This window comes from Chenopodium album, chromosome 9 (assembly GCF_948465745.1).
Source record: "Chenopodium album chromosome 9, dcCheAlbu1.1, whole genome shotgun sequence".
In the NCBI taxonomy this organism is placed as follows: domain Eukaryota; kingdom Viridiplantae; phylum Streptophyta; class Magnoliopsida; order Caryophyllales; family Amaranthaceae; genus Chenopodium; species Chenopodium album.
The window spans coordinates 1,771,552-1,780,020 of NC_137842.1; positions in this window are offsets into that span (position 1 = coordinate 1,771,552).

Here is an 8,469-nt window from a genome sequence, read left to right on the forward strand (position 1 = left end):
GTGGTCTTACTACTATCCTCACCTTTTCCGGCCATGCTACTGCCACCGAAAGAACTTGAACACCCATCAGAGTAGCTACCGCCATCACCGGCTTTACTCGCTTCACCAACTTCTTCTCCGGTAATCCTACATGGGTCTCCGCCGGATCTGCGACCTTCACCATTTGCTTTTCCAGCGACCTTTCTTGGCCTACCAGGATCCAATTTTGCATAAGTTGTGATGTCTCTCTTCGAGCAATAACAAACACTATTTTTTTTTTTAATTCGTAGTGGTGATTTCCGGCACCCAATAGCCAGGAACACTGCTCTGATACCAAGTGTAATATACTTCACATAAATTGGCAAACTCTGTGTAACACCCCCAAAATTCGAGTCTTTAAAAACAATAAGAGTAACCTTTAACTTTCAAAAGCCCAACCATCGAACTCTGGAAGTGTTACTGCTACACTTATTTTCCGTAGAAAATAAATGCAAAGCAAAAATAAGATGATATTTAAAATAACTAAGTGGTCTAAGTTGTGGCAAAATAAAATAGTCATTACATCAAAACTGCAATTATTTGAAACCAATAATTGAGAGGAAATAATTAAATTCGGGGATAAACTAAATTGTCTTAGCTACGTGATTATTCTAACGTCTCCTCACACGTAACCGAGTACCCTTTTTACCAACCTGTAAAATAAATCGGAAACAAGAAAAGAGAGAAGACTCCCAAAAATCAGATAAACTGAGTAATTCCAACTCCATCCCGTAAAATAAATAATTTTGGTTCAAAACATTTTATACATAATATAGTCTCATAAATATTTTAATACTCAACCAAGTTCAAATAGTCACATAACATATTATTAATTTATTTAAGAAAGGGAAAGAGAACACCAGTAAGCCGGGACTAGTCCCTATCACCACCTACTTTACAAAGGGTCGCGCGTAACCCCAATTGGCCATAAAATAAGACAGAATGTCCCTAGTGTGCACACCCCTCACTAATACCCAGTGATTAGGAGGAAGATTAACAGCAATATACAATAATTTTAACCAACTAGTAGCAACCATCACTACTAGTGGGCAACCTGTTCTTCACCCTTTCGGGTTTCATTTCCCTTCTTAAATTAAACTAGCTTTTTGGCCCGTTCAATGCACGGGTCGTTACTTGGGTTAATTATTTTCATATGTCGGAAGATTGTTTCATTTCTAAACTTAAAATAAATTAAAAAAAAAAAGTGAGAGAGGGTAGAACCGTGAAAGAAGATGAATGAATTTAGTTAGATATATACACGTGAAGATTGTGGGATATAAAATGACATATTATTTTAAATTATATTTAAAGTCTTAGAGATGAAAAGACAATTTTTATTATAATTTATATGTTTATGTAATGTGTATTAATTAAAACATTATTTTATTATGGTGGAAATAAAACACTTCATTTTCTTAGTTGAATTTGCAAGTTGTATAATGCATAAAGACTTAAACATAAATAGATGAGTGACTTGTGAATTGTAATGCCATGTGTCATATGAAAAATTTGTGGTTTGTGTTTTTAAATACTAAGTATAGATTTCACTGTACATTTTATTAGATTATATCATCCAATTACACTGTACACAAGTATTGCACAAATCAATTTAATTTCAAGTAACAATACTTCAATTTTAGTATTATTAGACCATGGTCCTCCATATAGACCGTCAATCACGTATAATCAATCATCCATACCCAAGATCTTATTTATTTTTGAAAGAAACTCATACGATATCAAATAATAAAATTTTTCGAAAGTACATATACTAGTACACAAAATAGAAAACTAATATATAATATGATTCCATAATATCATACGATATCACACTCATCACATATAATTACATAAGCACATAGTTGGCAGACAATATTTCAAAACAATTTCCTAACGGGATTCTAAAGATGATGGACATTGAAAATTACCTTGATCGTGCGTAAAAACTCAAGGTAATTAACCTCCGAACGTTCACCTACAAGCCTCCGTCTACCAATAAACCAATAAACAGGTCCAAGTTAGTCCTACTATATTATTGATCGAAATAGTTAGTCAATTAGTAGTTTATAATACCAAGTGCTAGAATCCACTAGCGTTGTCAATACACTACAATATGGGTGTAAGCATGAATTTATTTAACTAATTAAAACAAAATTATTTTTTTTTTCTATCAAATTTATTTGACTAAAAGCTGCAACTCCATGACATTATTAGAGAAGAAGGGTAGGCGGCATGGGCATGGAGAATACAACGAAATTGACGATCGATTGCAATTCATATTGGTGAACATAATTCTGCCAACTCGTATTGCAATTCTTTGAGTTTGTATACAATGAATTAAGAAGGTAATATATATTGTAGAAGATTTCCTTTAGAATCATACTATGGTGATGGGTTTTAGCGAACAACGCAAGATAGAGTAGGAAAATGGCTTCTTGAGAGTTCAATGGTTTTCTCACGGCAATTGGGATGGAGTGGTGTATTTATACATAAAGTATGGTTAGGGATTAATTAAGTATCTAGAAGGCTCTTACGTAGGATAAGATTAAATTTAAGATGGAGTTGTTTTTTTTTTTTTTTTTTTTTTTTTTTTTTTTTTTTTTTTTTTAAATCCAAAAATGAAAATAAAAATAATAGTCATACAATTTGAAAATAATAATAATTAGTTTAAAAGTTTATTTTCGAAAAGAAATTGTTGACTAAAAAAATACTCCAAAATTAATACTCTAAAATTTAGGGGTATTATACTCTGACCATCTCCTAAGAAACTAACAAACTGTAATATATATATATATATATATATATATATATATATATATATATATATATATATATATATATATATATATATATATATATATATATATATATATATATATATATATATATATATATATATATATATATATATATATATATATATATATATATATATATATATATATATATATATATCGGCTATTTCACCAAATGCCACTGAGTAATTTAAAAATTCACCAAATGCCATCGGGTTTTTCAAAATTCACCAAATGCCACTGACAAACATTATATTGTCATGGCGTGCCATTAATGAGGTATGGTCGTTAACTTTCCGTTACTACAATTCTTAATTCACCAATTGCCACTGACTACTTTTAAATTTTCATGAAATGCCATTATTTATATAAATTATTACACAATATAAGTATGGCCTAATGAGTTATAACGACCAGTTAGTTTCACCTTTTTTGAATTTATTTGGGGTAAACTAGCTGTTACACCCAATTTGTTGTATAAAATTGATACTTAGAACACACATAGTAAGTAGTCCTCTATTTGCATAATCATGAGTATTGCCTGTTACAAAAACTCTTTTATAACGAATTTAAATGTGCCCGTTACAAATGAACTTTTTTCTACTAGTGCACCAACAAAAAAATTCTCAGTTCTGTTTTTAAATTAGGTGTACAGATGTGTGTAATGGTTGTGACCGTAATGTTGAAGTGAACTATTGTAATTGCAATTAAATTGAACAAAGTGGGAAATTGAACATTCATTTAAGCATAATTGCTTACTGTTTAAATCATGTACTGGTTTCTCCAGCATATTACAAATCCTCCATTAAATAATTTATATCCTCCAAATACATGAAGAAACCAAAAATTAAATATACAAGAAATAATCAACAACTAAAGAGAAATGAGAAAATGAGAATATAAACTTACATGACTAATTGCAAACATAGATTTGACATATATGAAAAAAATTAGCCATTATATAGTAGTGTATAAGTGATATGCATGATTGATTAATGGAAAATGGCAAAATAAACATATTAAGGAAACATGATAAAAATAGGGGAAAAAATGGAAGAAAAAACTGAGAAATTATATTATAATCAAGAGGAGTAAAATCAGCAAACCGAACGAAGAAGACAATGAGAAATCGTGTTCAAAGAGGCAAGATTCATCATTCCTTGTTGAGCTAAACTTGGTTATATGATAATTGCTTCCCTTAGTTAGCTAGTCAAGAGGTCTCAGAATACGAAGACATGGAAGAGATTAGTGTTAAAGAACAACAAGAATTTAAGGCCCTTGCATCAAAGTTACGTGCTCGAAAACGAGGATTTGGTGTTTTTGGAGGTGGAGGTGGAGGTCGAGGAGATTGAGAGAGAGAGAGAGGCAGCGGTGGTTGTGATGGTGTCGATGGCAGTGGTTGTTGCCGAATGCCGAACAATTATATCATGCATAACTTGTGGTAGTTGAGTTTGTTGTTGGAATGACGGTTGCCGAAGTATCGGTGCGGAAAGCCGCACCCAACACCTTCTCATACAACAATTTGGGTGTAATGGCTAGTTTACCCCAAATAAATTCAAAAAAGGTGAAATGAACTAATCGTTATAACTCATTAGGTCATAGGTATATTGTATGATAATTTATATAGATAATGGCATTTTATGAAAATTCAAAAGTAGTCAATGGCATTTGGTGAATTAAGAATTGTAGTAACGGAAAGTTAACGGTCATACCTCATTAATGGCACGCCATGACAATATAATGTTTGTCAGTGGCATTTGGTGAATTTCGAAAAACCCGATGGCATTTGGTGAATTTTTAAATTACTCAGTGACATTTGGTGAAATAGCCGATATATATATATATATATATATATATATATATATATATATATATATATATATATATATATATATATATATATATATATATATATCACGTAATTTGTTAATTTATTAATAATATTAATGTATTTTGTTTCATATTTATTATTTTGAATCCACTTAAATTATTAGTTTGGCAAATTAATTTGAAAAATATCTAGTTGCAATCAATATTCTTAATCACAATACGAAGTATGCTTGTGCATTTGCGTTTATTCAATTTCTTTTTCTATTAACATTAGAATTTTAGTAATGTTTTTTGTGTCGATATTATAAAATAAAAATTGCAAAATAGATAAAATTATGCTTAATAATAAAAAAAATACATAATAAGGTTTCATCACACACACAAAATAAGTGGTGGTAGAAACTTTTGTGAGGGTAAATCACACAAAATAGGTTCAAGTGGTGAATTTGATATATGCTCCTCGCTGTCAAAAAACCTTTTGACTCCAAAATAGGCGTTTTAAAAGGCTCATCATATTGTTGGTTTTCACAGATCTCTTTCCTTTGGATGTCATCGTAGAATTCTTTCAATTCCTTTTGTTGGATCCACTTGCTGCAATCAATGATTTTAGTCCATATAACTTATTGCAAATCCAATTAACAAACTTGATAATTACACATGATGAAAAGACGAGAGTAAATTTAACTTTGGCTTTTAAAATTGTCACCATTTGGAGCCAAGATATTATAGAGTACGCCAAAATCACGCTTTATGGTGATAATACATAAATCATGTTAGAACCATTGTTTTAGTAATGAAAATTTTTATTGAGTACCAAATAAATTTAAGAACAAACTACCAATTAAGTTGAAATTAAGAAATCGGTTTCAATTTAGTATTACCTTGAAATTTTTGTAAGACCTTTTAATAAAGTATTACATTAAACGAGCAAAAATTAATGAGCAAATAACCCTGAGTGTTCAGAATAGGCTCTCACCTCTTAGAAGTTTCAAATGAAGATTGGATGACTTGCTTGTATATTGCACATACATAAACTACGTTAACATTAACAACGGTCAAAGATAGTCTTTTACAACATTTAACCTTTTATTATGTAGTTTTTTTACAACATTTTTAATTAGGTAGTTTTTCACAAATTCTATATTTTACGAGATACTTTTTGACAAAAAATCCTTAGCTTGTACAAATACTATGAAGTTACATATATTTTTTTTTTGAAAGAAAATCTAACGGACACTAAATTTCATTAATTAAAGTCGTACGACATTTACAATTGACAAGTAACGATAATGAAAACGAATTTAACAAAATCAAACAATAATTAATCGGGGAGGAGCTAAGAATCCAAATACATAAATATAACAATTCGGCACATTCTCGATTCATTGTCTCATACAACTTTTCAATCATCGCTTCGCAATTTTGTGAGAAAGTAAATTCTTGTGCTGATTCCGTAACCCGAATCTAAGTCATAATCAATCGTAGCCCAGCATAACCGAAGACCAGATTAAACGCAATTAAAACATTGTCTTTCGAAAGAGTAAAAAAAATCTTGTCTTTCGAAGGAGATAAATCCTTTCTTTCGAGGGAGACATTATTGTAACCTAGGAAACAAAAAGCTTAAAAGAAAGTAACAATTGGGGCTTTCCACCGGTGAAATCTGATGGAAGCCTCTTCAAATTGACAATAGAGGCTAGAGTTTAGTAGGGAGAAGAGAGAGGAGTTTAATTAATTCAACTATAGAAGTATTTTTTATTTGTTGAATGTATAATGGAGTTAACTATATAAATGGGCCCTTAATTGTTACATTTTTCACCGTTTGGGTATTCCATTTTTTTTTTCACCGTTTGGTACACAACTCCAATTTTCGGTCAAAAAAATTAAATACCCTTAAAGAATTGAGTACCTTGGGTTAATAATTGAGTACTTTGGGTTAAATTAACGCCCACCAAAGCACTTTTTTTGATCGATGATACCTCTCTCGATTCTTTTCCCCACCCCTTTCCCTATCTCTCATCTGGTTTTCATCCTTGAACATAATGTAAAGTTTTTTTCGGCTTCTGGCTTAGGAAAATATATAGGAAAGTTTTATGGATGCCATGAATGTGCACAGAGTATTTTGCTGGTAGATTAATTTTACTAAAGTTAATGAAGATCTCTTTGCATTATCTCACTCTCTCCAAAACTATTTGCTACTGGATCGATATTATGGAGTACAAATAATAACCCTGATGATACCGGTTAAAATATTTCATTAATCAAATAACCATTTAATAATTTTTTTAGAAGAGTATGAATTTGATGATCCATTTTAATTACAGAGTTACAAATAATGTTGGAAATAATTTGAAATATTTATGAAACCTAATTTTACTTTTTTTTTTCTTTTTTTCTTTTTTTTTTGTTTGAAAGGAAAGGCTCAGCGAGCAAGATTAGAATTAATTAAGCAAGATCGAGTTCCGCCAAGGTAGTAATGTCTTTCGGAACATCATCAACAAACACTTGTTAAATACCATTACTAGGAAGAATTCTAGAAACAAGGTGTAACATGAAAACAAGGTCTTTGCCAACAGCACGAATATCATCAATCACAATATCAATGGGAGCCTTGCCACCCAGATTCTTGTTGGCAACAGTCACCACCGAAAGCGAATCGCACTCAAGTTCCACGCTGCGATACCCAAAATTAGACGCAAGCACCATCCCCATCCTAGCAGCCATAGCTTAAGCCAACACAACAGAAAAATCACCCTCCACCCAACGAGTCATAATAGCCAAGACCCTCCCACAGTCGTCCCTAGCCACCGTTCCCAGCCCCGACCACACCACTACCATAAAAAAAATAGCAGCGTCTGAGTTCACCCGAACGATGCCAGCAATAGGTGGTTCATCTGGCTTATCTAAGTTTAATATACAACTAAAATAATTAATACTACATGTAGCATTTATTACCATACTTATTTTTATTAAATTTTATTAGTATTTAATTACCTGAGTTAACAGTGAGTTAGTTGGGCGGATTTTGGGTTAGAGTACTTAAAGAGTGAAAAAAAAAATAAAAAATTAAGTACTCAAAGAGTGAAACATGTAAGAATTGAGGGCCTAATTGTGATGTTAACTCTGTAAATTGGGTTTGAAAGTTATATTATTAAAGCTGCTTCAAATTAAAGGAAACAATGCAAAATTTTGAAACACACACTTCACACTCATAATAATTGAACCTCTCATTTTGAATATTTTAAACAAGGAAAATTGGTAAATTACTACTTCAAAGAGAGGGTTTTTGTGATAACCACCCAAAAAAAAGTTGATAATTACTACCCCTAAACTAATTAATTCTAGCAATTACTACCTTTCTTCCCTAATCAGCCTACTTAACCTGTTAAGGACATCATTATTCATCTAAACAGTAATTAGTAGCTTTTAAACCTTAATTAATGAGATAAACCCTTTGTAACACCCCTCTCCTTCCCCTTCCCTGCAGAAATTGCGGATTTTGTGGTGGGGGAGCTGTCGGAGGTGGTAAAGGGGGCTGCCGAAGGTGGTGGGTAGGTGGTGCGAGGGTTTAACAAATTAATTAAAAGTTTAAAAGCTATTAATTACAATTTAAATGAATATTGGTGTTATTAAGAAATTAAGTAGGTTGATTAGGAAAAAAGGTAGTAGTAGTTACCAGAATAAATTAGTTTTAAGGGTAGTAATTATCAACTTTTTTTAGGGTAGTAATTCACAAAGGCCCTCTTTATGAGGTAGTAATTAACAAATTTTCCTTTAAGCAATAGAGAAAGTTTAGACTACAAAAATCTGGATAAAAGAACCGTTCCCA